At 28.5% G+C, this 27,476-nt stretch overlaps 1 protein-coding gene and 1 long non-coding RNA gene across 8 annotated transcripts in view; both read right to left on the bottom strand.

The window, feature by feature from the left end:
* LOC129921295 (protein split ends) overlaps window positions 1–27,476 on the bottom strand; it is a 176,628-nt gene that overhangs the window by 78,898 nt on the left and 70,254 nt on the right. The gene's annotated exons all lie outside the window — the stretch shown is intronic.
* Window positions 92–27,476, bottom strand: LOC129921296 (uncharacterized). Its single transcript, XR_008773494.1, has 3 exons — window positions 26,567–27,476; window positions 26,160–26,223; window positions 92–843 (listed from the first exon to the last, which is right to left on the bottom strand). It is a non-coding gene; the product is annotated as an uncharacterized LOC129921296 (long non-coding RNA).

Here is a 27,476-nt window from a genome sequence, read left to right as displayed (position 1 = left end):
TATAAAATAAAATAAAATAAAATAAAATAAAATAAAATAAAATAAAATAAAATAAAATAAAATAAAATAAAATAAAATAAATAGTAATTGATATCTTGGTCTTTAATTTGGATGTATATATCTGAGATCCTTGCAGATCTTATTGCTCTATTTCCGAAGGAAATTGAATTAAAAATGCAGTTTTCTAAGTAAGTATACATAATACCTTCAAAAAATTGTTGCAACAAGATATAGATCTTGTTTGGCTTACGTCTGGTTTATAAAAGTCTTTAGGGATCCATCTAAGCACAGTATTCACTTAAAGTTTGCCTTTTCGAGTGCAATGGTAACGTTTTATTTAATTTTTAATAATATGGTTACTATGTTATTTTTTCGCTTAAATTTCCTTAGGAATTTTAATGTTATTACTTGATAAATGTCGTTGTTTAAACATTTTCACATCAAGTATAATCAATTCTCTATTTTTTTTTTATTTTTTATAATCTATTGATTTCTTAATTTCTCAATAAAATATCAATATAGAAATGAAAACAAAATTTTAGAGCATAAATAATATCAAATTTGATTATTTTTGAAATTTGGGAAACAGATATGTGTGTCAATATTCTACTTTCTATGGGACAAATTTTGATCAATAGCTTATCTAAATAGAAAAAAAAATATATTTACAACAGGGTCAAATAATCACACATATCTTTAGAAGCGTTTAAGCCAACTATGTATTGAGGTATATATCGGTATAAGTTTATTAAATTAAAACTTACAATTTGTGCATTTTTATATGGTATATCCAATTAAATAATTTTGATTATATTCCAAAGAACTCCATATAACATTACGTACCTGAAAGTATATAAAAGAAAACAAGAAATTAATAAAAATTCAAAAATTATTGTTAATTAATTCTAAAAATACATTTAGTTTTTTTAAAGGTAGATATGTAAAACTGAAAATAAAACAAAAGTAATAGCACGAGCATGAGAAATACAAAAACAAACAAACTTTGATATTTAAAGTACTGACCCATTTTTTTGGTGAGTGCACTTTTATATTTCAATTATCCTTTTTTTTTCAACAAATTGCTTTATTCAAAAACAAATACTCGTAAGCGTTTTTTTTTTTCTTTTTTTGTAAAAGTAAGTTTCACAAAGGCAAATTATGGATGGAAGAGAAAGAACATCATCATATTCCTTCCTCTATACTTTTTTACTCTCTCTCTCTTTCTCTAGGTTGATTATTTTATACACGAATGCATCTATTCTTTATAGTTAACGACCGATATGGAGGATAGATGCCCTTTAACATATTCACACAACCATTTTTTTTCGAGCTTAATTGGCCAACAACGTTAAATTATAAAAAAAAAAGAAAAAGAGAGAATATAAAAATGAGTTACTACTAAGAGTTAAGGACTCTTAAAAAAAGCCTTTGTAAAAATGGCTAGGTAAGGTTTTTATTAGGTTATTTTGTATGATCTTGTTGGGGTTTCTTTTTTTTTTTTTGCTTTTGGGAAACTAAATAATTACGGATAAACTCATGTTCCAAAGTTAAAAAGTAGTAGATTTTATTTGTTTAGAAATTACTTTTTGTTCCAATTGAAGGCTTACTGACAAGTTCGTTAATCGAATATTCAAACTGTAATTTCTTCTTGAAATAAAACATATTAACATAGAAATCATTGAAATGCTTTCAAAAATTTATACTAAGTTAGTAGTAAGAAAAAACCATTTTAATGAGAAAGTAGCTTAAACCGTCACGTACAGACAAATATTCCTAATTTTTTGTTCTAACTATCTCGCTTAAGATTGTATCTATTAAAGGCACCATTCTTAGATTATTAGGTGATTACAATTAAAACATAGGAATGTCACGTACAGACACATAAAATCAACCAAGAAATGATGTGAAAGTCAAAGAGTTATCCAAATTTTTGTAAAGAGACTTGATTTAAGTTTTCTTGTTGTGATTTTCAAGAATTACTAAAAGCAAAAGATTTGCTGTTATAGTTTCATTCGACACCTGTTGGAAATTTTTGCCTATAATTTATGTATATTCTTTTGTTTTTCTTTTGTATTGATTCATTCTTCAGAATTATGTAAATCAATGAATCGAATTGTATATATCTTATTAATTATATTTTTTTTTAATTTACATCTTTATCTAATTTGTATGCCTTCATTAATCTATCTTATAAGCTTATTCAAATAAACTATAAATGACAAAAAAAAAAGTCATAACTTTTGTTTAGTAAATTTCCATCGTTTTTTTCGTCGCCACCAACAACACAAAAAAATTAAACCTAGGTAAATCATAAAAACAAGATTAAAAGAGATATAATTAAGTTTTTTTTTTGTTGTTGTGTTATTATTGTTTTTGTTTCTTTTTTTTTTCATAATAGAAACTAAAGAAGATGCAAAAGCAGCATGATGATCTTGTAAATTTATTTAAGAAAAAAAAAAAGTACCACAAAAAGATCATTGAACTCCATCACAAAGAAAAGAAAAAAACAAATGAAACAAACAAACGAACACACAGAAAAAAGGAGAAAGAAAAAAAAAAGATATGAATTGAAATTAACAAACAAAATAACAATCGTTTTTTTTTTTTTTTTACAAAACTGCGTCGACGAAATGTCGACTATGATGAAGAAGTTGTGGACGCACGAACACCCAACCACAATGTTAATGATGGAGTTGGTGGTTTCTTTCATTTGCTGATGATTGTGATTCAATTTTAATGCCATAATTACAAATTTATGATAATTGCAACAAATTGGTTTAATATCTGTTATATGTAGTAAAAAAAAAAAAGAAAACATAATGAATTACAACTGCATGATGATGATGAGGTTACGAAGTTAAAGGATTTTTTATTAACTACCTATTCAACAAAATTGTTGTGTCTTTTGAAACTATATCGATTTTTATTGATGATTTTCTTCTTTCGATGTTAATTTTCTATATATAAGTTTAAAATCAATTGACCATAGTTATCACGGTAATACTAAGGTCTTCTATTCGTATTTTAGTGTTTCTAAAAACAAGGTTTGCTGAAATGCGTCTCTAAATTTGAAAATTATGGAATAGAGATAAACTTATCTTGAAATGGTTCTTGAATGATTTTCTATTAGATAAATATCCGGAAAAAAGTACTGAAAACTCCATAAATCTTATGTTTTTGGACCTTAAAATAATTTACTGAATTAAATCAACGCATTTGTTTGCTTAAAAAAGTTATGATAATATTTTAAATCTTGCCTTAATCTAGGCTTCAAGGAAGAAATGTCATTTTAACGTAACTTCCGACTCCGATGTTCCACTTAAAAATTTTGGTCACATCAATATCATTTAACCTCACGAAAATTTACGATACTAAAAATTTCATTAAACTCCCCAAAATCTGGATATAAAGGACCAAAAAGATCTTTGGACGTTCAGCTATTTTTTTTTTTTTTTTTGGTTAGAAGAAAACATTTCTTACGATAAAATATTATAACTGAAGAATTTCAAAACTATCTTCATAAAAAACCACCCTAATGTATGTATTAATGTATGTACGCAAAATTATTTTCTGATTTTTATTAGTACCAACAACAATGCAAGCATTTGCAACTTGTTCGTGCATTTTTATTTGATTTTAACTGCACTGCCAATCCGAAATGAACAATATCTTTTCTTATTTGTAAAGCATCACGATTTCCAATGTTGTAACTAAGCACACCTCGCCCTAAAAAATACAACACAAACTTACTTACTTTTATTTATTTTTTTTATTTTTCTGCACAAATTCGTGCCATAGAAGTTGAATTTTATTGCAAAAATTGTTGCACATTAACTTACTAACGAAGAATACGAAAAAAAAAAAAAATAATAAAAACAAATAAACATTATTGCAAGTGCATCGTTTTATGACTTGAAAGAGTTGCCAGAAGGACTCGAAATGGATCAAATATATTTTAAAAATCCTGAATAACTTAATTTTTTGACACAAAAGAATTGTCAAAAAGGTCAAAAACAAGTCTTTTCAGTTGATTTTAAAAAACTTATTCCAAAATCCATACATTTTCTTTGACATTTCGCAAAATATTTATCTTTCATTGTTCGAAAAAATATATTTTTCGATAAATTATTACAATTTTTTTGCGGTGGCAACACTGCAAGTAACCAAAAACTAAACCAAAAGGTTTCTTCATCAGACAAATGCACTGACTTTTTATAGTGCAGCAAAAATTCAACAAAAACCGACGAAAGTCGTTTTGATTGTGTGCCACCATCATCATGCACCGCCTCCAAGTTGGTTTGTTTTATTGCAATTTGCCTCCTTTTTGCAAGTCTCAACCCCAAAAAAAGAAATCGGCATTTTGAATTTTCTTTCCATACGCGCTCATTTACAATTTCCGGGCGAAGAATTGTAGTTTTTTTTTTGTTTGTTTCCTTCGTATCGTGCTTGATGGAAACTTTTATTGTTGAAAAAAAAAAAAAATTCTCTCCAATGCTGGATTTTAAATTGTTTAATTTAGTGTATTTTGTTTTTGAGGTAACCCCAACCTAAAGAAACTGCAATTTTATCATCAATCTTAAGTTTTTTTTTTTTGTTTTAATGTGTCAAAACTTCAAAAATAATTGACATGAAAATGAATCACGGAAGTTCCATATTAATTAAATTAATGTCACTTTAGGGCATCAAAAAAAACAACACCCAAGTCCGGCACTGGTTGCACATCCACTCAACTCACATTGGAATATTGTAATTCCACCTCTTTCCACCCATTTTTATTGTTGAAAAGACTTCTTTTTCTTCGTCTTCTTGATGGCTGCTAGAGTTGAGTCAAGTCGACAAAGACGCACGAAGTCGGACTATGGTGTCATTGACTTTTTCTCTCATTTTAAAAAATTTTTTTTTCCTATTTTTCCGCCATTTTTGTGTTCATTTTTTTTTTTTATATATATCTTCTATTCATATTCGTTTGGGTCACTTCAATATTCATTAGCAGCAGCATGGTTAACTTAAAGAAGAAACTTCTCTCCATCATCACCACATGAGTTTTTTGATTATAATAATTGGTTAGTTTTTTTTTTTTTTTGTATTTGCTTCTTTGTTTTGTTTTTTTTTTGGATGGAATATTTTTTTCTTCTTCTTCTTTGCAACTTTGTTTAGTCATAGTCATACACATATTGTTGTTAAATGAATGAGGTTTTTGCGTCAATTTTGGCGGCAAACTTTGGATCAGTTTTTTATTATTATTCAGTTCTTGTATAGTTTGTGTCTAGGAATACTGTCAGGGAATTAATAAATAACAGTTGGATGATGCACGTTTTCAAATTTGTTGCCCTGATTATTTAAAATTAAATCTATTGAACTGAAATTTCGTTGCTTTTATAATCCATTAGTTTTTCTGTTTGCAAGATTTCTTAAAAAAAATTACAGCTTTTTTGAGATTTTTTAAAAGAGGCAACCTAAAAGAAAATCTTTTCTTCCAAAACATACGAATCTCTAAAAAACAAAAAATTGTAAAATAAGTTATTGAATTCCCCCACCGAAACAGAACAAATATCTTTTTAATTCCAAAATGAAAAGGAGGTTACGAAAAATTAATTAATAAATACAAAAGGCAAGATTATGGAAGTTCGATGCATATTAATGTTCACTATGGCGTATACGTACTTTTTTTTCTAAATATTTTTTTCAACTTTTTTTAAATGCACTTCAAACATTATAAACGAAATTTGTTAAAGTTCTGAAAAATCTTTTTTATCTGACCCGATAAAGGTTGTTCTTTCGGAGTGTCTTAACCCCTTCTTTCGAATTGAAGATGTAAACATACGAATGTTTTTTTGGGCATAATAAATCATTATTCAATAAAAACTTCTTCACTAAAAAAAAGAGTTGAAACATTTCTCATTTGTAAACGTTTTGAAAATAACTGATACTATTTGTTTGTCTTATCAATTATGGGGAGGTACTTTAAATAAATTAAAAAAGAAAAAAAAAAGTTTATCAAAGTTCAATAAAATCGTGCTAAATTTATGAATTTTCTATCAACTCTCGAACAATATCACAATAAATATAGACGTGAAAAAATGACAAAACGTGCTGCCACACTACCTATTAATAATTATTTGTTGATGAGTGCATCAATATTTATTGTTAATTTCATGTTATCAAATGTTTATATAATTTTGAAAAAAATATATACAAATATTTCACAACAAAATATTTGAGAGGTTAGTTTTTTTTTTCTAAATTACTAAATATTTTTAGTTTTATATAAAAAATGCATTTTTTTTGGTCGTTGCACTTACGACACACATCACACGTTATTAGGTTAATTATATTGTTATTTTAAAATATTATATTTGTGCAATAAACCTTCTACAAAATAAAATAACAAACACTATTTGTTTAGATTAAATATTTAACAATTAATTAAATGCAAAAAACAGAACAAAAAAAAATTAAATATTTTCTTTATTTATTCATGTGCGTGTTGAGTGCGTTTATCTGCTGCAATACGAGTCTATGAGTGTACCTAGTTTCTAATTTGCATTTGTAAGTTTGCAAATAGGCTATACAAAATCAGCATTTCCCAACAACAAAACAATAACAACAAAGAGATCATAATAAATTTTAAATGTTAACCGAAAGAGATAGAGAAAGAAAAAAAAAAACCTTTAGTCTGACCCATCAATCTTATTAAGGTGAAAGCGTATACAACACACATTATAAACGCGTCTTCTTTTCCTGCAATGGTCTGGTCATAAACCCCCCAAACAACAATGATTCAAACCGAACTGAACTGAAGTTTTGTTGTGTTTACATTGTGTGTATTTTTGCTTTTGGAAATTTCACTCTTTGTTTTGTTTTTTTATTTTATATTTTTTTTTTTATTACATATTAACTAGTTATTTGTTTATTTTTTTTTTATAGGTAACGGTAAAAAGGTTCTTTACCTTTGGCGCGAAGTTTTAATTTTGAATCATTTTACTTTGCGGTTGCATTTTGTGGTGACTGTGTGCCTTGGAACAAAAAAAAAAAGGTTAAAATAATGACGTTTCTCTAAAAAAAAAAACCCAAACGCTGCTTTCACCTCTTTTGAATATTTTTTGTTGTTCTTTTTTTTTTTGATTATTTATTTTAAAATTGTTTTTTTTTTTTAATGATGATAGGTGGGCGGTTTGACTTCGACAGAAACAAACTATTGTCTGCCTATAATAGCTGTAAAGGGAAATTTATTTTATTGGTTTTTTTGTGACTGTCAATGATTATTTTAAAATTTATGCTTGGTGACAGTTTTTGAGTTATATATTCAAATAAAGAGAAAAAAAGATGTCATCAATATTTTATACTGCTGAAAGTTTCAGACCTTTTTTAACTGAATATGGATCGTTTGTGTGGTTAGCAGATTATATAAATTAGCAGAACTTGAGGGTAATTGAAAAGATTTTATGATCTTTAAGTCCTTTAAATTAGGTAGAATGTCATAAAATTATCAAACGAAAACTAATTACCGTTATTCATGATGAGACTTTTTTGACAGTTCGTGGTATCTACTTAAACAAAGTTAGATTTATGCAAAATATCAATTTGCGAAATAAAGTTGGCATTCAAATAATTATGGATTTGTTTTGAGTTTGTGGAACTAGTAATGAGCGTTGCGTTACTGGATAAGAATGTGAATTTTTATTCATTAAACAAATTGGAGCTTATAAAAAGCGTTGCAGACGACTCCTTGAAGGTCGATCGGAAGTTTTTGCCTGATACAAAATTTTTGAAAACATACAATTAATGAGTTACATGGCTGTTTGAGAAAAGCTGATATAATTTGTGGAAAATTAGGTTTTTTTTTTAAGTCACGACTGATCCTCTTGGATGGCTTAGAGCAGGCATGTCAAACTCAATGGTTACTAGGGGCCAAAACAGCGAGATGTTAATTTTTATGGGCCGCAAAAAAAAGTTAAACCAAATTTTTTATAAAACAGATTAATAAAAATAAGAAGAATGGTAACATTAATGTTTTCTTCCTGAATACCTGGAATCTCTTCTCTACTATCATTTTTTCTTAAAACCAAAGTGTAAGTTAGGCTGGATCTAAGTGACTTATTCCTCTCTATACATAATTAAAACATGTGCTCGCAGGACAGGACATCATATTGCTCTTGAAATTTTTCGTGGACCCTCAAAATTTCAAGTTATCGTCAAAAAACCGTTTTTCAATGTTTTCAGATTTCAACGATTTTTTACTTAGCCGTTTTTCGGTCAATTTCAGATTGTTTTACAGTTCTAAACAGAAGAGTACTTGTTCTTTTTGAAAATATTTTTTTATTATGCTCAAGCACCTAATTGAGTGTAGATTTTATGGGCTGAATCTAAAAGCACAACATTTTTTCACAGTTTTTTAGAGTTCGGAGACCGTTTAAAGCTACATTTTTTGTTTTGGAAAATATATGCTTGCATCGATTTTATATGGCAGTTTTAAATTGTCCCAAATCTGATTGAAAAATACTTATAAAATTCGGTCATATCCACTTCACAGAAATTTTGAAATTACTTCAGAGTCACACTAGAAATCGCATTCCTCCATTTCCATATCATTCGCCATTATTCTATTTTAGTGGAAAAAATCAAAGAAAATGAAGGGCACTTGCCTTTCTGGTATCCCAAAAAGCTAAGTTGCTTTTGAATGCCGGCCACGAAAAATGATTCAACCTATAGTTGCGAACAGAACTTCCTTCCATGATTTAAGCCATAAGATTTCATATTTTATATTTATTATTATATTTATTTGTTCATTAAAAAAAAAATGTGAATGTGCGTTCAACAGAAAATATAAATCATAACCTTAAGCTCAAAATTATTAAAAATGTCGAGGGCCGAAAAGTTATTCGTTGTGAGCCGCAGGCCGCGAGTTTGACATGCCTGGCTTAGAGAAAACTCCGATTTGTGAATTACCAAAGGAATTTGAGTGAATTACTTCAGAATGGACCAATTTTAATACATCTGTACCAAATTTCATTTAAATCGGTTTAGTAATTTAGTAATTCATATTTTATTGAATTTTGACCAATTGTCCCATACAAACAGAACCACTGTACATCGTCAATGAATACAGTCATTGAATTCTAACAAAAATTTCGTCAGTCCAATGTTCCATTAAATTATGGATAGTAGAACCTAGCGAGGTACAGATTCTTTTACATAAAACTCTCGTGATATAGAGTCGTCAAAGACCATTCAATTATGACGCCATTGAAAACAGAAAATTTTAAAATTCACATGAGGTTTGATTTATCTCATTTTTAATGGTTTTCTGCACTGAATTTTTTTAATTAGAATAGTACTGACTATTTGAAAAGCATTAATTCGTATGCCCTTTAGCCCACAGAGACTGTTATAGGCTCCAATGATATTACTTTAGAGAACGTGTTACAGCCTTTTTCTCAAAACTAGTCTAAAAACTAATAAAAAAAAATTGTTGCATTTAAAAAAATTATGATTGATAACTTAAAATATTCATTTGCCTATAAAAACTTTGTCAAAACTCAAAAGTACCGGATTTGATGCACGATAAGGGTCCTAGACGCAAGTAACTAAGATTGTGTGAATTTCATTTGTTGTAGTATTCGGCACTGAAATCATGCTTTTTTTAAATTTATCCACCACTATTCAAATTAAATTCTTTCTTTTGCAAACCAAATTCACCCTCTTGCAAATCAAATTCATCTTCTGGATATAAAATGCTTGAATTTAACAATAAGTATAATTTAAATACAGAATCATTTTCCTTAAGGTTGAAGACATCAATTTTGGCTGTACGATGGATAGAACATAAGATATGATAATTTTAAACAGTCCATAACTTCTCATTAAATATAGAATTCAAAGTTCAATAAAAAAAGTAAACAGAAATTCCTCCAAAACAGTTGCTTAACAAGTAAACATCTTGAGTTCTGTACATCGGATCAAAAAAAAATTGTGAAAAATGACAGAGCATCAATTCCAATAAATGAATTGTAAACTTCAAGCTTTTATTTTTCAGGAGGTGAATTTGATTTGCAAAAGTCTTAATTTATTTTGTAAAAAGCTTTTGAAATAGTTGAGGAAATAGAATTTCCCACAAAATTACAAAAAAGATCGGATGCCAATATTTCGAGAACTCAAACTGCCAAAAAAAGTGAAGAAAGATTGGAAAATCTTCAGGCAACAAAGAAAGTTTGATATATTTGAATAATTTTTAATAATTTTGTAATATAAAAATGAAAAAAAAAAAAAAAAAACACAAAACAATAATAAAATCAGCTGATATGTATCGTTCAATAAAGAAAGAAACAAACTTGAACTCAAATTTACTTTGTATAAACTTCAAGTCCAATAAATAAAGCAATTAATAAGACTTCCCTGCATATTTTTTTTTTTTCTTTGTATGAAAAAGATGTGATCACAGTTTAATCTTAATAACCATCCATTACATGCGATGCGACGAACAGAAACAAAACACGATACAAATCGTGGTCTCATGGCGTGGCCAAACCACACTATACATCACGTTACAAGGACGAAGTCCACACTTGTTTATATTCCATTCAGAGTTCCCATAGGATATTCTACTCCTCTGAATAAATATATTCTTTTTTTTGTTTCTTTCAGGTCCAAGTCACATGCATCGAAGGAGAACTGTTTTTTTTTTTTGAAAAATAATATAAACAAAAAAAAAACAAAAACTGCAGCGCAACCAACTAAATATTTTTTTTCATTTCCCACATAAATCTCAATCATTTGTTGTTGGTTTTTTTTTTTCTGGTTGCTACTACACTACTATTGCTGCTGCTGCAGGCCTCCAGGAATTCTTTTGTTGCTTCAACTATACTCTTGATCTGTATGTGTGTGCGCTTCAGCCTCTGTGGCAGCAACATTTCTTTTATAAAGATGCAATGGATTCTGTTGCTGATGCTGATGGATTCTTATGAATAATTTTTCCCCCTACAATGATGGTATAATGTTGCAATGTATGGAAATGGATGTATGTGGGGGGAAGAGAATATTGTAAGAACGAAATAGAAATCCACCTGCATTTCAACTCTCACAAAAAAAAAAAAAAACCTGATGTTATGTAGTGTTGCCATCATAATGAACTTGAAAAACAAAACAACAAAAAAAAAGTAACAAAACAAAACTGCATTGCAGATTTCTTAGAAAAAAAGCAAAGTAATCCAAAATTTAATCTTAAATTCAAACGTTGTTAATAATTGAAAAGAAAATGTTCAAAATATCATTCAAAGTCAATCAGGAACTAAGTTTCAAATTCTTGCATTAGTTTCAAACCAGTTGCAAACTAGAAAATGCTAATAATGCTTTTTTTTTATGTACAATTTCGTTAGGTAATATTTTCTGAATACAAATTTATATCAATAACTTTGAGTTCAAAAAACCTTTTTACTGCAGTTTTACAACTGAACAAAAACTGTAAGAAAATGAATTTTTTTTTACCAATCTGATTTTTTAAATATTAGTTAAAGTCGTTTGTATTGAGCTCTTAACTTTTACATAGTTAGCATATTCGTAAACTTTGACAACAGTCAATTAGTAAGCCGCAGTCAAAAACTATTGCAGTCAATAAAAGAAAATTTATGTTCTTGCAAAAATATTTTAGTAAAACCATCCAGTATTTTGTGACTGAGTTCGTCAACTGTAAAGCAAAATACTGCCATTATTTTACTAATAGGCTGCTAATGCAGGCTTCAGACAATCTGTGTGGTTTAAACACTAATATTTTTAGTTTGCTAGTATCTAAATTTTAACTGCAGTCAGATTTTTCTAGTATTTTTTGGGGTGCTGAATCCAAATCTGAAGTCAGAAAAATTTTATTGGCCTCCGTTTTTTGAAATATTACCGTTATAAAATGCTAAAAATCGTCATTTTGGCTGTTTTCGAGCTTCGGTTTTTATGTGGGGTAATTCATTATAAACAAATTTGTGATTATAAGAAAAGATATTCTTCTTTATAAAACTGTTTAAATTTTCCCGATATCTCTATAATTGCTCGAGATATCTTAAGTTTCAGTTAGTAAGCCAAAGAGAAACTAAATTTAATCTAAAGTTTAAGTCACTGGTCACAGAATTTTTGCCACAAGAACCAAAATATACTTTTCTGAAGGTTTTTGGGTTACTGAACTCGAATACGCAATCAGAAAAATTCTATTAGCCTCCGTTCTTGAAATATTACCGTTATAAAAAAAAAACCGTTTTTTGCATTTTCTAACGGTAATATTTCAAGAACGAAGGCTAATAGAATTTTTCTGATTGCGGATTCAAGTTCAGTAACCCAAAAACCTTCAGAAAAGTAAATTTTGGTTCTTGTGGCAAAAAAAGTTTCGTTTTGTTGGCCTGTGTTGTTTCTGATTCAAAGACCGCTACTTAAATTTTAAATATCTCGGGCAGTAAAAGAGATATCGGAAAGATTTAAATATTTTTTGAAAGAATAAAACTAGCTCTTATAGGCACCGTTACAAATTAATTCATAACTACCTCACATAAAAACATAGCCTCGAAAACAGCCAAAATGACGTTTTTTTGACATTTTCTAACGGTAATATTGCAAAAACGGAGGCCAATAACAATTTTTTGACTTCAGATTCGAGTTCAGCCACATCAAAAACTACTAGAAAAGTATATTTTGGTTGTTGTGGCAAAAACCTTGTTGACCAGTGTAATATTAAGAGTTCTTGTCTTCTTTAAGTAACTTAACGTCAAAGTATTTAAAAGTTATTATCAAACAAATTTTAAAACTTTCTTCAGTTAAAATGTTCATGGCCAAAAGTAAAACAGTGTGCAAAAAAAAAAACTTTAAACTGGCCTTAAACTGGTCAAAATATCTGAGCTAAGAGATACAAAACTTAAATTTTATATCATAGTGCAGTTAAGTAAAGCAGGTGCAGTAATAAAAAACATCAACTATCTAAACGACTAAAAACCCAGTCACAAACTACTGCAGTCATGAAAGAAAATAAGGAGCCCGATTACGGTTCTTAAATATCAATTGACAAACGATAGAAACTATCAATTGCAAGAAATGTTGGTATTACGGTTGTCAATTGATTGATTTGAAAAATCATTTTACGTTTCAGTTGGCGTTAAATTTTTATTTTTTTTGATGTTTTGTTGGAAATAATTTGTTTTATATTAATTTTAATGCTTTTAGTTCCTATACCAATAGAAAACTACAATTGATTGTTGCTAGTAATTGATCAACGTGTCTAACTAGTATTTAGTGAGAGAAACAAACTGTATTTAGTGCAAGAGTATGCCAAAGTTACGTTTTCTTAAATCCCATATAAATTACGTGATTATTGGAAATAATTCTTCAACTAGGATCCTTCACAGCATTTTAGCAACTACTATCAAACTGTAAAAGAAAGTTATTCTAGGTGGAATTTTTTGAAAGACTCAAATTAGAGAACCAGATTTGATCCCTGAGACTACTAAACATAAGATACGAGCAGCACTTAGTGAATTGAAAAAGAATAAATCAATTCAGATGGGTTGAAAAAACTTACAAAACATCGATTCTCGTGAAAAACGAGGATTCTTCAGTGGTTTCTCGATTTGTATTTTTTCAGTTGTCGAATAAAAAAAAATTACCACAATAAGTTCAGAATACACTAAACATGATTTGCATTTGCTTTGATTTGAAAAAAAAGTTCAAAACGCTCCACTCTACTGTTCAACTCGTTGAGTCTTTTTTTTTTTTTATTAAAGAGTCAAGAATCAGGATAAAATGGAAAACTTGCAGTCTTTGGTGAGCATTCGTCTTAAAAACCGTGAAAGTGATACAGCGCTGGGCAAAATATGTGGTTCACTGTCAAAACTAACTATTTTCCGGTTATTTTGAAGTTTCTGATTTATATTAACCGATTTTGGTTTAAAAAAAAAAAAATAATTTCTTTAAGTTGTTCTGATTCTATTGTACATTTTGGAACTGGAAAGATTTTCTGAAATCCAGTGATATTCGGCCTTGAAGCCCAAGGGCGGTCTTTAGCTATATATTATTCAATTGTACATGTATTTTTCTTAAACAAAGATGGAAGAAAAAAAAAAACTACCAAACTATAAAATAATTAAAGAACAATGTAAACACAATTTTCTGCACATATAAGTGTCATACAAAAAATTGAAACACACAGAAATAAAAAAAAAAAACTTACAAATGACAAGAGAAATGATGCAATCTCTAGGCAATCTAGGGTCAAGCCTATTTGCCAAATGTCAAGCCTTTGTTTGTCAATTAGCAACGTTTTCATCATCATCTTCATCATCATCATACAGAGATAGATACATATTCTCTCATCATTGTGTCGACCTCCTTTTCTATGTATAATATTTTATATATATGTAAATTGTATGTATTCTTTTTCTGTACTTCTTCAATATTCTCAAAAACTCTTACTATTCTACTCGCGGACAACAAGTACACAAACCCTTAATACAAACAAAAAAAAAATAATAAAGAATATAAAAAAAAAATCCCCTGCGGTCCTTAATTAAATATATCAAATGATGATCTGGAGTTAATTTTTTTTTTATTTTATTTTTTTGATGAAAACTGTGTCACGTTGTGTCAATAAAGTGTGTTTTTTTTTTATATAATCAAGTATCATCATAATCGTTGCCCATTGGTATATTGACATGCAACCCAGTCATGAAGTACATCATCAATTAATTGTAGTCATTAAAAATTTCTTATCAGTTTTTAATTGGAAAATAAATGTGGTTCTTTACATATATAAAAAAATATATATTTGTATTCACATGTACATGAAATATAAGTAGACTTCATAATTTTTATTTTTATTGTTTAGCTCAATCGATGCGTGATGCATGTATTTTTGATAATAAAAAAAAAACAAAGATTTTTGCTTACGATTTTATTGAGACACAATAATAAAATCGTTAAACAAAAAAATTAATGTACAAAGCAAAAGTTGCAATGTTTTGCCATTTTTCAAATAAATAATTTGGTTGATATCTCAAATGAGTCATTGAATTGTAAACATTTTTTATTGCATTTTTGTCTGCTTTTTTTATGAAATTATTGAAAAATAATGGTTTTTTTGTATTGATTATTTTGATATCAAAAAAAAAAAAAAAAAAAAAAAAATTCGTTTTTAACTTTTCATAGTGATTTACTCATCACTGGGTAAAATATTTGGCTCATTGTACAAACTTAAACATGCTTTTTTTGCATCAAGTTCATTTTGAATCTAAGTTTTCAAAATATTTTGTTTAAAATTTTCAAAAAGCGGTAAGATATGTTCAGTTTTCAACTCGTCCCTTTTTGGCCTAGGACGCAGTTAAAGAATCCCTTAAAGCTTAGCTAACAAAAAGAAAATATCAAACTATTTTTTGCGTTGTTATAGAAATAAGTATTTCTTTGCAATTTTGTTAAGACTAATATTTTGTTCCTTATCAAATACTGCCGAATATGTAAAAACTTATGTTTCACTTGAATATTTCTAAAGAGTAATGTTTTTACCTTTTGCAGGATGTTTTAAACGTTTATCGTTCAACTTTTAAATGAAACTCATAAGAAAACAAGTGCAAAGCGTTTTAAGGTTATTCATAAAACCTTACTTCAATTTCAGTAATCTGAACAAGATTTGTCAGAAATAGTTTTCATTTTATCTGAAATGAAAGTCTGAAGTGGTTAGCTGAAAAGTTACTAGTCGATAACCAAGTTTTTTGGAAAATGATTTTGGTCAAAATAAGATAGATTTCCTGGTGATGTGTCTAATTAAAAGTTAATTAGATAGCTTCATCGTTTTCCGTTTTATTGAAAATAATTTTAATCCAAAGCTTAAACACTGTACAACATGCATGTGGTAAGTCTACATTTTGGACTAGAAAAAAATGGACACAAAGCATTGAGAGCTAACTTTGCTTCTTTATTTTGTTTTGCTGAACTTAAATAAATAAATTAAAAAGACTATCAAAAAAGTTTTTTTTACGAGCTTTGTGAGCAAATGTCTGTTAAAGAATGAAGTCAATCCGGTACCATTTAAATGATAATTTGTATGCGAAATTATCAGTAAGCATTAAATATTAAAAATTTTGTAAATACTGATGCGGTCTCTACATCATTGGAAATAAGCTTAAAAACATCTTATCGATAAGATAACTTTTTAATATGGAACAATACAAAAGTCTTTCAACTGACAAACCAAACTGACCACTAAAACTAGTCCAAAAATATAGCAGTTTATAACACTTAGCAAGGGAAGAGAAGAGAGATAGGGAGGTTGAAACAAGATCATGCATCTTCTTGGGAACACTAAAATTTTCCAATGAAAAAAAAATGATTGCAGAATCCTAAAACCGAAAAGCAAAACTTTTAAAAGACCAAAGATAACCTTGTCAAAAAGCCGCAACTTTTTAAATAAATAAACACATTTTTAACACGGTGAAACTTTGTCTCATTACTCTTGAAAAAATTTCGAATTTCTGGCCGGTCGATCAGACTAACCATTGCAATATGGGGAACTACAACCGCAGATATTTATTAAATTTTTTGCAGATAAAGATTAAGTTAAGGTACTTCAGCATTACTATAATAAGTAACAACAAACAAATAAAACGTAACTGTTTATAACAGCTACTTCGAGTACGCAAATCTAATCTTTGATTACTAACTTGACGAGCAATTATTTCTTCAGTTACAAAAATCAATTTAAAACTTCTGAATCGCATGATGAACAACATTGACAGCTCTTTAAGTTCCAAAAAGAAAACTGTGGCCAAATTATTTTTGAAAACCGAAAGAAAATATGCGACAGATACAGAACAAATTATTTCGTGGCTCAATTTGTATGAAGCAAACCGTTTCGTATGTACGAAAACGTTTGTTCGTTACAGAATCAACGCTTTAACAACCAATTAACTTTTGTTTCTAGAATGATAGATCTGGCAGTACGTTATTAAAACAAATAAAAGTGTTGGGTCTATCTAGCAATGAAAGGCGTGAATGATGTCCGTATTCTAGGAATAGCTGTTCTTTAACGCTGAAATCTACCTCTTTCTTCCAATAACTTCTCTTACTATGTTGTTATGATTAAGAAAAATTTATAATTTTTTAATAACTAAAATGTATGTTTCGTTCTATTTTGATAAGAAATAAGACAGATTGGTTTGATTATTATATTTTACAAGTCCCTTCGATTTCGATTGACATCGAAAAACCTTAAACCTTAAAAAATACTGTTCTACATAATCTTGAAAATGTTGCTGCACCTCAATTTTGTTCCTAAAATTAATGGTTAAACTTCTACCAATTACCGTTTCCTACTCAAGACAGATAAAGGTTTAAGGTATTATCTTTTTCTAAGCCGATTTCAGCTTAGAAATATAAATTAATACAATTCTTTCTTTATTAAACCTCCCCAAAACCCCACCTCACTTATGAATACCATCTTTTTTTTTTGATCATATAATCTTTTCATCATCATATAAGTCAGGGTCACATGTTTGAAATGTTGTTCTATAATTTCTCAAAAAAAAAAGAAGAAAAAAAAGAAAGAAAATCATATTAGAACATCATGATTTCATGATAAAGGCGATGTGAGCCACGTGATAAAAAAAATATCAAAATCTTTCCGGCACGGTAGGTTTTTTTTTTGTATTTTTTGTTTTGTTAAGAAAAAAAAAAACAAGTGATAATGACGTTAATAATATAGGTACCATCATTATCATCCTCATCATCATCACAATCATACCTAACCCCCTTCTATTTATATTTTCATTTCTTTATTTATTTTTTTGTTTTTCTTTTCAAGATGACGAGATATATTTTAGAATGGTACATAGGTACACTTATCTACTTCCATATATCAGAATTCCATATATAATTTATATATAAAATGAACCTGTCATCGAGAAAACGATGAAAACATACAATTCTCAAAACTCGTTTTTGTCGTAGGAAGCCAAACATTGTGTACAGGTTTTTTTTCAATTTTTTTTTAAGTTTCAAAACAACAAAAAAAAATATATAAATCAGATACGGCAAAGAAGAAAAGAGAAGGATGAAGAAAGCAAATACAAGAAATAAAAAAAGTTATTTGTTGTTTAAACAGAGAAAGAGAGAGACGAGATTGAAGGCAAAAAAAAAAAAACCTCCGAACAAACCAAAGAAACTTGAAAGACGGGTTCTTAGTGTTTTGTTGTTCGGCTTTTGTTTAAATCGTCTTAACCCATCTACGTTAGAGGTTTCTTCTTCTTCTTTTACATCTTTTGCTCAAAGCTATACGAACAACACAATAATAAAAGCGCGTTTTCAGACTTAGAGCAGCTATACCAAAACCAAACCAACCAACCAACCCAAAAGCCATTATGACCGTCAGCATCATCATTATGATCTTGTTTCTTGGTAGCACCATCATCATCATCATCATCATATGTTTCAAGATATCTTGATGGTTTTCTTTTTGGGATCATCTTCATTTTTTTTTTTTGTTGTTGTTGTTTGTTGCTTTTGTATATGGTAAAGAAACTACATTCCAGATAGTAAAAGAAGAAAATATATCAAAGAATCCAACAAAGACTTTTATTATGTGGAAGGAGTTTAACTTTGTTACTCGTTTTTTTTTTTTAGTTTGCTTGTTCCAAAGAAGCCAGATAATTTGATCGTCTTTTTTTTAAAAGAAGCTTCAAATTCTTTGGGTTTCATATTTCTAACTTCAAACTTCACAACAAAAAAGAGTAAAGTAGAAAATTTCCAAAAAATGCTTTTAATTTCTGAATTGATACGAGTCTCAATCGGAGACTTGAGAATTATTCCCAAAAACAAAGAAATTGCATCTCTTTGCAGTTTAACAAAAATTTTATAAATCTCAAGAAATACTCAAGTTTCACCCAAAGACACCTATGCTTTCAAATCAACCACTACGTTAAATGATTTACATTCGTGAAGTGCGGTATATTAGAGAATCTCTATTGTTGTCGAATAGAAAACTGAGGATCTGTTTGGCATTTAAATGGGTTAAAAGTTGCAACAGCAAGAGGAAATTAATACAAATAAGCGAAAAAGTGCAGGCCACAGAACAGAGCCCTTTGGAATACCATCGTTTGATTAGAATCATCCAAAGTGACACATGTTTTTTGTGGTACAATAGTTTCAAAATTAGTTTCGAATCAGAGAAATATGCTTTCTATCAAATATTTACCAAACGAAAACATTTGAAATGTCAGTTTTTTTTTTTTTTTTGTGTAAAACTTAACTTTTCTGTTTAAATAATCCATTTTATCATATAAAAACAAGATTTGCTGAAACACTAAGTCTTCTATCAGTATAAACCTCACAAATCACAGCACATATCATAAAAGACAACTCATCATGAGCAACCTATCATAGCAGTCATTAAAAGGTTCGATTGGAAAAAATGTATTGTATTTTAATATTCGTATTTTGAGGAGGGACACTTTTTGCTGTTAAGTAGGTATAATTTTTTTAAAATTTTTACTCTTGATGAAATGTTCCCTCTGGTGAATAGTCCTATGATGATCTGTCCAAGATGACTTGACCTATGATTAAATATGTAGTGATTAGTTGAGTTAAAACCTGAAATATAAATACTTGGTAGACTTTGTCGGTCTGTACGTGACGTTTTTTTTGTTTTAATCTATAAATAAAGTAAGTAAAAAGTAAGCTTTTTTGTTAGTCGAAAATGAATGACGTCTTCGCGAGATGCAATATTGATGCATTACTTTAAACGAGAAATTCTGAAGGCATATTTGTCTGTACGTGACGATAGAATGCACCTTTGGGTCAAAAACTAGCACTGCTCTTAGACAACTACCTTTAAAAAACAAAAAGAAGAGAGGACCGAGCTGCAATCTAAATACTGCATGAATACCAATTTGAACTTTTCAGTTCAGGGATAGACCCCTGGGAAATATTTGCGGACACCAACTGTAGTGTGATGTAATCTAATCGATCCGAGATGAATCTGAAGTTATTTAAAATGTTAGTGTGACCGATATAGTAACTGATCCACTGGACTAACAAAGGAGTAAACTTAGGCGGGGTTAAGCTTGAATAAATCACTCGAGCATACGTTTTTAGTCACACAAGTGTATCGATATTTTTCTAACACATGAAATTGAAGCGCGAATTTATGAAAGTTATTTCTACAAAGTGGTGATTTACCATTGTTGGCGATTTTAAAAACTCCTTGACAACTCTAACTGCACCGAAAAAAAAAACCAATATCAATTTAACATTTTTTAAATATCAAATTAACATTTTTTAAATATCAGCCAAAAATGCTCTATAAAATGTGTTTTATGATATTTAAAATGTTAAAACAACATTTTTATTATCAGGATGATATTTAAATGTCACATTTTGGAAATATTTTTTGATATTTTATTATCATTTTTTCATATCAATTTCTCATTCCAAATTATTGAAAAATATTGAATTAAAAATTCTTAATGTGTACTAATTTAAAGGCGCTTTGTGTTTTTTCGAAGTAAAATGTATGATATACTGAGAAAATTTGATCGGCACTAAGATTTTACTTCACATAGTTTGGGAGAAAATAACAAAACAATTATATCACCTATAATAGAAAAAATAATATCACCATTATTTTGTAAAGAATATTCCCTTTCAGTAATGTTTTGAAAAAAGAAAGAAAATTCTTAAAATAATAAAAATAATAAAAATGAAAAGGATAGAAATAGGTTTCATTATAATAAACTAAAACGTAAAATCTAGTCAAAATGATATTTTAATTGTCAAAGTGAAATTTTCACTGTCCGACCTGAAATTAAAAAATGTCAAAATGATATGATAAAATATCAAAATTGATATTTTAATTGTTGGACGACTTTTGTCACTGAAAAATGTTAATTTGATAGCTGTTATTATCAAATTTTTTTTTTCGGTGTGCTTTTTAAGAATAGACTAGTTCAGAGTTAACTTTGAATTTAGAATATGGGCTCTTGAATTCTAAAATAATCGATTGAATATTCCTCTAGAAAAGGAGAATGAGCATATTGGACGTTTGGCGGCCAGTAATGAAATTGGTATCAAATGAAAGAACTATAACGTAGAAAAAAATTTTACTATGGCCGTTTCGTTGTATTGCATTTGGAATGGAAGATATTGCAATATTAGTGTTGTTAATGCATCGAGCAATATGCGAAGGGCAAATTGAATTACTATCTTAATTAAATTATGAAATATGATTTTATGTCATTTTTTCTATGATTTAAAACCTCAATCTTGAATATCCGACCAATGGAACTCAAAATATAAGCTTTTTAAGCCAACCACTTCAAGATTTTGTTTTTGAGTTTTCAAAAGGAAAAAACAAATACAAAATTGAGAAAAAAGTCTTAAAATAGACTGGAAATTGATGTTTTAAAAAGCCAATATTTTGGGTTCTATTGGTTGGATATCCAAGAAAAAGGTCTTCAGGCTCAGGGAAAATGACAGATTATCATATCTTGCACTTAAAATACACGTTCAATTTTAAACATTGAGACAATTTGCATTAACTTTTAAATGCAAAAATGCATTTTATCGGTTTGTGAAGAACGTTAGAAGGATAAAACTTCTGCACAATGTATGTAAAACTTAACTACATCAAAAAATAACAAAATCGTTCTTGGCCGCGGAACGTCCAAGTTCCATACAAAATTGCCCATTTTCCTTTAATGAAGAATAAAGAGACGAATTGTTGAAGTTTTTCAGTACAATTACGCATTTGGACTTTCTCAAGCCATCATTATTTTCTAATCATGGCACAAATATTATGACCCTAAAAGGCTGCGTTGAACATAAATTTGGACAAAATTTTCGATTCGCTGGTTAGAACCAGTAAAATACTTAGGCTGTTTCTTCGACGTAGAAGACCATTTTTACAGTTTTTGAAAATATAATAAAGATCACTCAATGAGTTTTTGACAGACAAAAATTTGTTGATAGGACTTTCTTTGGATTTTATTGTTGTTGGAAGTCTTGTTAATAATTTTTGTGATGTAGGTACCCCTGAATTTTCGTCTAATTTGACTGACTATAGGTACATATTTTCAAAAGTTTTTTTTAAAGATAAAAACGTATAGATTGGAAATATTTAGATACATACTTTTTCTGTTTCTGTTTCAGTTTTTTTTTTTTTTTTCAATATTTACGCTTCCGTTTACATGTTTTTTTTTTTTGCAAAATTTCGTTCTTATTCTCTTTTTATATCTTTCGTCTGTTTTATATCTTTAGCACAACATCACCATTGGTACCTCTTTGCTATAAGCCTATACAAAACTACAAGGGCATACTTTGTATTTTTTGTAGCATCCGTGTGTGTTATCTTATTTACTCCCGGCTATTCTGTGTTGTTTATTGTTGTTGTTCTTCTTCTTTTCTGTACTATGGACAATGATAAATAGGAAGAGAATAATAGGAATCTGGAAAGCCTGTTATACTAAAACAACAAAAAACATCAACAAGAAGAACAAAAAAAAAGCCTGCAAACGTTCTGGTTTTACTACAAATAAAAAAAAAATTTTTTAAAAGAAGAAACAACACTCATCCACAGATGGGCTTCCCTGTTTTTGCTAAAAAAAAAATGTTTATTTTTCTCTTTCTCTCTCTTTTTCTGCACAAATAAGAATTTTTACAGATATACTATGGTCGACACATCAGAGTAGTATGGTGGATCATTAATTTTTTGTATTTTACTTTTTTCAATTGAACGAACGACAACGAAAAAGTTTTTTTTTTTTATTTTTTCATAAAAGAAAAATGCTAATTCTTAGAAATATGTATGAATCTACATGGTTGCGGGTACTTGGTGTTTATTTTTTTTTTTGTTATTTTTTATTTAAGTGTTCCGGTCTGGGCAAAAGAGTTAAAAAAAAATAAAAACTTGAAACCAAAAAACAAAGACCACGACAAGTTTATAATCCAGTCAAATAAGGGTTTAACCTCGGAATGAATGTTAGTAGAAATTTTTTTTGCTCAATATCTTCCTTTTGCCATTCTATAACATATCTCAAAAGTCTAGAAAAATCTCATGTCCGCTTGTCGCGGTTTCAAGGTCAAATCGCGAAATGGAGATTTTCAAAATTAGCAAAAAAACTCACAATAAGTCAACCTGAACATCCCTGAAAAGTAATGCACCTTATTCATGTTGATCTGACACAAATATCTGAAGTGTTGTTTTTCAATTTTTTAAAATCTGCACCTTATCTTCAAACCAGGAAAATTAGGACTTGCGGACATGAGATTTTTTTATATTTTTGAGGGTAGTTAAAGAATATCCAAACAAAGATTAAAATGAAAAAATTAGCCTATTACCACTTATCCCAAAGATGAACAAGAAGCTTCTTTAGTGCATATCCTAAAATTTGCCCCTCCTTCAAAAAATACTATTATTTCGTAGGTATATATATTTTTTGTAATGGATTGTTTTGATTTTTAATAATGATGGATTCTAAAATCTTCATGCAAAATTTGGTTCATCTACCATAACTTTTAAGGGGTTTTCGGCAGTAAGTTTGCAACTGTTATAATAATATGAGTTGACAGATGAAAAACAGGTATAACTTTTTCCAGAGACGTCAGATTGTCTTGATTTTAGATTTTTTGGAATCAGCATTAAAAAATACCTTGAAATCATGTATCATATGTGTATATAATACCATAGCCTATTTTTGCTAATTTTGAAAATCTCCATTTCGCGATTTGACCTTGAAATCGCGACAAGCGGACATGAGATTTTTCTAGATTTTTGAGATATGTTATAGACTGGCAAAAGGAAGATATTGAGCAAAAAAAATTTCTACTAACATTAATTCCGAGATTTACCCCTTTTTTCTCCTTATTTGACTGTATTATTAATTTTTTTTTTTTTTGGGAATTTTCAAGGACATAATTCGTTTTGACGACTTTATGGTTCCTTCTTTTTTTTTATTTTTCAAGATCTTAACAAAGGGTTTGGAAAAAAAAATTAAAAAAAAAAATATATGCGACTTCCAGACTACAAAAAGTTTTATGCTTTTTTATATTTTTGTTTCTTTAAAGGTAGCTAAGAGGCTACATCTGGTGAAATTGTGAACAAAGTTATAGGCACATTTTGTATTTAAAAAAAACCTTTATTCTCTTCGCGTACAGTGAATTTGTTAGAATGAACGTGCTTTTCTGTGAATTTTATTCCAAAATTTTGACAAAGTAAACGCGAATAAATTGAAGACTTAAAAATTTCAATCCTGAACAGCTTCAAAATCTTTAAACATTCTGCTTTCATAGATTTACTAGAAAGATCGCAAATGTTTTTGGAAGAAGCGAAGAGAATAGTAGAAATATGTGAACAAACTTAACTAATACCACAATTCACTTCCGAAAAGGGATTTTACTGTCAGTTATTGAGCGATTTGAACTACTGCAAGTTTTAATCTGTTAAACGAACTTTTACTTGGACTTTATTAAAAGTTTCAAGAATGAAAGAAACCCCTTCGCCTGTCGATGGGTGAGAATTTGAATTCAAAGCATATAAACCTTGCCAAAAATATAATTTACTTTTTTTTAAACTGCAAGTAAATATTCTAAAAATATGAATATGACAAAAAAAATGTTGTAGGAATTTCAAAACTAATTATCTCAAAAACCCGATGCGTTTGAAAAATTCTAAAGCCAAAATTAACTAAAAAGCTTCAGAAAAGTATATTTTCGCTATACTTTGTCAACCAAACATTATACTTTTCTGATTTTTTTTTTTAACCATAATCCAAAATTAATATTCAAACTTCAAAAAATAGAATTGATGGGTCAATCGCTTTACAGTTTTAACTTGCCAGCAAGTGAAGGTCAAAATTTTTACTTTTCACTATGATAAAAATGCTCTCATTTAATACCGTACATAAATCAAGTGATTGTTCTCCAATTATTTTCTTTATAAACTTTTCGAAAAAAAAAAAGAAGTGTTCTTATTTTGAACGGATAACGGATTTTACATTATTTAAAAAGCCTTATTTAGGTGTTTCAAAGAACTAATTTTTCTAATGGTTTCTTCGTTAGCTAAAGGCGATGGCTTACTTTCTATTTGCTAAGAATTTTCTTGAGAACCTATACTTCAAAATATGTGTGCAAATATAAATTTGAAAAAAAAAACCTTAAGCCTTTGGACTTTGTTCAGAAAAGCAACAGTGTTCAAATGTGCCTGAACTCTCCCCTAAACTTAAATTACTTGGTAACGTTAAATTACTCGAAAAATAATACTGAGATAGCAAGCGTCATTCTAGCTACGTCTGGACCTGGTATTCCACCGTTAATTCCCAGATCCTTAGAGGACGTTAAAAGTTAAGGCAATACTTCGTAACACTACTCGATTTGTACTGGATTTCATTGGTTCCTTTAATAAGTAGATGTGAATTGTATTTTTATAAGGTCTTGTTGCTTCTGTAAAGCTTTTAAAAAAGCACAATTGTTAGTTGAGTGTAATTATTTGTATTTCAATTCCAACAAATATCCTAAACTTGAATTTGACATAAAATTAGGTTGGACGAAAAGTTTTTATAAATTTTTTTATCTTTGACCTCGAAAATCTTTTAAATGGTTAGATTAATAAAGAAAGTATTATAAGATCTTTTTCGTATAGCAATCTGTTTTCTACAATATGTCTTACCCGTTTGATCTATAATTTTTCAATTTGTTACAAAATTAAGGAAAAAAAACGAATTTTTAAAAAAATTTTCAAACTTTGGACCTCGCATATCTTCTAAACGGTTACATAAACGAAAAAAGTGTACAAGGCCTTTTTTGTAGAGCGTTCTATTACCTACAAGAATATGTAAGGACATTTGCTAAGAAGTCGATTGATAAGAAAATGATTTTTTTTAAGTATGAGATCGATGTAAAAATAAAAAACTACGAAGGATCTTCCCATTAATATTAAGAGCTCATATTTGGTGAGAATGTTCTAGAAGTTTCTAGCAATCGATTTTGCAAAGCATTCCTACAACAACAAAAAAGACATTTGATTTTTTGTATCTGCTCTGATGTACATATATTCAATTTAAAAGGCAAATATAATTTATTTCATAAATTCTAATTGTACCTACTAATTTTAATATTTTAATTGTTGAATTTTATTGTAATTTTCAATACATTACCGCATGTCAGATTTTATTTTTGTATCCAATTAATCCAATTTGTGATTTCGTTTGGTTTACATACCTGGAAATAAAAAGAAAAAAAAAAGAAAATTAGATTTTTAATTTAAATAATTTTTTTTAATGAAGATTTTGAAGATTTTCAATCGATAAAGAATATTTTTTTACTGTATTAAATTTTTTTACTTAATTAAAAATAATTTCATTATTTGGAGAAATAATAAAATACCAAATAAAACCTTAAGTTGTTTGAATTTTTCCACAGTCCTGTACTTTTTGAATAGTTATACAACATATAATTATATTTGTATAGAATTCATTGCTTCTCTCTTCCTGTTGTTACAACTTAAACAAATAACAAAAAAAAAAAAGAAAAAAAATAAAAAAAAAAGTAAATACCAAATTACATTCAGAGTGTGATAGCTTTTTATTCTTTAGTAGACACAACGACGACGACACAAACCAACCCAACAACGACCACCAACTTAAATTGAATTAAACTAACAAAAGCCAAATGACAACACAATAAATTTTTTTTTTTGTAAGGGAAAAGAAAAGACACAACCTACTACATACAACAAAAAAAAAAAACAACAATGACTTTAAAAAAAATTATAAAATACAAAATGTGTGGAATTGTGTCGTGCAGCGAATTGAAAATTAAAAAAAAAAAAAAATTTACACCATGCATTCAATTGTACATTGTACAATGTACCGACCGAGCAAACTCACATATATATAGGAAAATTGTGAAAAATTGAACATAAATCAATTCTGTGGATGGCATGGGCATGGAAAATCTATTATGTGACTGTCACAGCTGTATTAATTTTGCCTTTACACCACAAACTACCTACACTATACAATACAGCCCAGCAGCAGCAGCAAGTCATTGTTGCATCACCATTCGCCATCATCATACAACATACACACAATCACAATGCGCCCCAGTACAAAGTTCACACACAAAATAAGAGTGAAATTTGCATCATGCAATGAATTGAATTGAGAACGTTTTTAACATAAATTTTGTACCGAATTTTTTTTTATTTGATTTCCTTTGGAATAGTTTTTTTTTTTTTTTTTTAATTGAAAATTTATGGAATTGAATAGTATTTGTTTGTTAAATGGTTTAGACAACAACTTAAAATTAAAAGGGCGTTAAATTTTTAGGAATATATGTATAATATTATTAATCCGCTGACGTAAAATACTAAAAAAGATATGGCTCATTTTATGAGATATTTCGGTAGTAAAATTAATTAAAAAATATTTTTCAAAATTAGCTCACACTGAATTTCTAAAATAGGAACAAAC

This window comes from Episyrphus balteatus, chromosome 1 (assembly GCF_945859705.1).
Source record: "Episyrphus balteatus chromosome 1, idEpiBalt1.1, whole genome shotgun sequence".
Lineage (NCBI taxonomy): Eukaryota > Metazoa > Arthropoda > Insecta > Diptera > Syrphidae > Episyrphus > Episyrphus balteatus.
This window is presented reverse-complemented; position numbering and strand designations above follow the sequence as displayed.